Source organism: Triticum urartu, unplaced genomic scaffold (genome assembly GCF_056163025.1).
Source record: "Triticum urartu cultivar PI428250 unplaced genomic scaffold, HENAU_Tu73 scaffold63, whole genome shotgun sequence".
Lineage (NCBI taxonomy): Eukaryota > Viridiplantae > Streptophyta > Magnoliopsida > Poales > Poaceae > Triticum > Triticum urartu.
The window spans coordinates 28,778-32,500 of record NW_028260814.1 but is presented as its reverse complement, the minus strand read 5'-3'; positions in this window follow the sequence as shown (position 1 = coordinate 32,500).

The window sequence follows — 3,723 nt, the reverse complement described above, 5'->3', positions numbered from 1 at the left end:
TGTCCCAAGGGCGCCATATTCTAGGAGCCCAAGTTATGCTATTGAAAATTCGTTCCTCTAGCAGTTCCGGTTTGAGCATTCCGTTCCCTTTTTCAAACTCCACTTCTTTTCATATAGCAATCCCTGATCAAAGAGAGAACAATATCCATTTCAAAACATTTCTAACAGATTCCTTAGTTCGGACCGACGAAGTAATGTCACTCGACTATTATCAACCTGACTGCAATCTTTTTCTGTCGGTAAGGATTGCACCAGAGCACCTTCTACTTCTAATAGGCCATGAACTATAGATAGAGAAGAATCATTCTGAGCGAGTACATAAGAAGCGATCCACTTTTTTTCATCGGTTCCAGGGGAAGACCAAAGATCTTGCGCGGCAGGTCCGCCAGAAAAACTCAAAAGAGAAAGAAGTCTCGTTAATCTCTTCATGCTCGTTCCAAGTTCGAAGTACCTTTTGGCCAAAGAAAAACCCGCTTCCTGACACGATTGCCTCTTTATCTTTATATAGATAGATTCTATGGGGTTATTACTTAGTAAGTCTATTTTGTACAAGAGCCCCTCCTATCTGATAGAAAAGGGTCCCATGATCCCGAGCCGATCTTACCTTGGCTCGCAAACCCCAAGTTTGTCTATGAAGAGCTAATCTAATTGTATTTTTTTCTAGAATGGATTTCTTATGTGGAATACTAATGGATAGGGCTTCGTTGCTAAGTGCTACAAGATCTAGTGCACTGGAACTCGTGGTTATGGACCCGAATCCTTTAGTATGGAACATTGTCTTTTCCAAGTAAAAACCCCTAGTATATGAAAGAATGAAAAGGTGCTTTCGTTCTTGTGGAATAAGAAGCCCTCGTACCTTAATGAAAGGAAAATCGTAATTTTTCGTTAGGTATTTGACCAAATAGGATCGTCCAGTTCCTACAGAACCTATCACTAAAATACCCGATAGGGCTAAGCGGAACGAAAAGGGTTTTCCATGAGATGGTAAATGAAAACGATTAGTCCCACACGAGGTTTGGGAATAAGTGATTGTCTGATAATGAGCAAGGAATATACGTCTTTCTGCTAAAGAGGATCTATTAAACTCATAATTCATTAGATCCTTGTTATCAATGCCAACTAGGTATCATAAGTAAATGGATCCCGGTTGTTCAATCCTTTGATAACCAAGGTCATTCTTTGCTAAAGAGAAATGATCACTATGAGTCAGACTCAATAGAATTGGATCCATTCCAAATAGCGAGAATTAGGATTCTTGATCCCTCTCAATCTCTCTTTCAATTCGAGGATCCAGAGAGGTGTTTTCATAGTCATCTCCGAATATTTGCCATCTCGGAATATTTTCGATTTCATTTTTCTATGATATGTCTTTCTATATGAAAATTGGTTATTTACGATGTACGATGATCCCTGTTAAGCATCCATGGCTGAATGGTTAAAGCGCCCAACTCATAATTGGTAAATTTGCGGGTTCAATTCCTGCTGGATGCACACGAACGGGAACATTCCATAAGTCTATTGGAACTGGCTCTCTATCCATGGAATCTCATCCATCATCCATACATAACGAATTGGTATGGTATATTCATACCATAACATAAGAACAATAAGAACTCGAATTCTTATCGATACTGGAACTCAGAGCATAGGAGGGAAAGTCGATTTATGGATGGAATCAAATACGCAGTATTTACAGAAAAAAGTCTTCGTTTATTGGGAAAGAATCAATATACTTTTAATGTCGAATCGGGATTCACTAAGACAGAAATAAAGCATTGGGTCGAACTCTTCTTTGGTGTTAAGGTGGTAGCTGTGAATAGCCATCGACTACCTGGAAAAGGTAGAAGAATAGGACCTATTCTGGGCCATACAATGCATTACAGACGTATGATCATTACCCTTCAACCGGGTTATTCTATTCCACTTCTAGATAGAGAAAAAAACTAAAGGAGAATACTTAATAATACGGCGAAACATTTATACAAAACACCTATCCCGAGCACACGCAAGGGAACCGTAGACAGGCAAGTGAAATCCAATCCACGAAATAATTTGATCCATGGACGGCACCGTTGTGGTAAAGGTCGTAATTCCAGAGGAATCATTACCGCAAGGCATAGAGGGGGAGGTCATAAGCGCCTATACCGTAAAATAGATTTTCGACGGAATCAAAAAGACATATCTGGTAGAATCGTAACCATAGAATACGACCCTAATCGAAATGCATACATTTGTCTCATACACTATGGGGATGGTGAGAAGAGATATATTTTACATCCCAGAGGGGCTATAATTGGAGATACTATTGTTTCTGGTACAAAAGTTCCTATATCAATGGGAAATGCCCTACCTTTGAGTGCGGTTTGAACTATTGATTTACGTAATTGGAAGTAACCAATTAGGTTTACGACGAAACCTAGAAATCGATCACTGATCCAATTTGACTACCTCTACGGGATAGACCTCAACAGAAAACTGTTGAGTAACGGCAGCAAGTGATTGAGTTCAGTAGTTCCTCATAGAAAATTATTGGCTCTAGAGATATGGTAATATGGAGAAGACAAAATTGTTTGAAGCACGCACAGAACCGGAAGCGCCCCTTGTTTCAAAGAGAGGAGGACGGGTTATTCACATTTAATTTGATGGTCAGAGGCAAATTGAAAGCTAAGCAGTGGTAATTAAGACCCCCGGGGGAAAATAGGGATGTCTCCTACGTTACCCATAATATGTGGAAGTATCGACGTAATTTCATAGAGTCATTCGATCTGAATGCTACATGAAGAACATAAGCCAGATGACGGAACGCAGAGACCTAGGATGTAGAAGATCATAACATGAGCGATTCGGCAGATTTGGATTCCTTTCCTATATATCCACTCATGTGGTACTTCATCATATGATTCATATAAGATCCATCTGTCTAGAGATCGTCATATACATCTAGAAAGCCGTATGCTTTGGAAGAAGCTTGTACAGTTTGGGAAGGGGTTTTTTGAGAGAAAAGAAGAATCTACTTCAACCGATATGCCCTTAGGCACGGCCATGCATAACATAGAAATCACACGTGGAAGGGGTGGGCAATTAGCTAGAGCAGCAGGTGCTGTAGCGAAACTCATTGCAAAAGAGGGTAAATCGGCCACTTTAAGATTACCATCTGGGGAGGTCCGTTTAGTATCCCAAAACTGCTTAGCAACAGTCGGACAAGTGGGTAATGTTGGGGTGAACCAAAAAAGTTTGGGTAGAGCCGGATCTAAGTGTTGGCTAGGTAAACGCCCCGTAGTAAGAGGGGTAGTTATGAACCCTGTGGACCACCCCCATGGGGGCGGTGAAGGGAAAGCTCCCATTGGTAGAAAAAAACCCACAACCCCTTGGGGTTATCCTGCGCTTGGAAGAAGAACTAGGAAAAGGAAAAAATATAGCGATAGTTTTATTCTTCGTCGCCGTAAGTAAATACGTAACTAGGAATATGGAAAATTGCATTTTTGGAATTTGCAATAATGCGATGGGCGAACGACGGGAATTGAACCCGCGCATGGTGGATTCACAATCCACTGCCTTGATCCACTTGGCTACATCCGCCCCTTATCCAGCTAAAGGATTTTTTTCTTTTTTCCATTGATCATTATTCTATTTATTCTGACCTCCGTACTTCGATCGAGATATTGGACATAGAATGCCACTCTTTAAAAAGGAAAAAAGGAGTAATCAGCTGTGACACGAAAA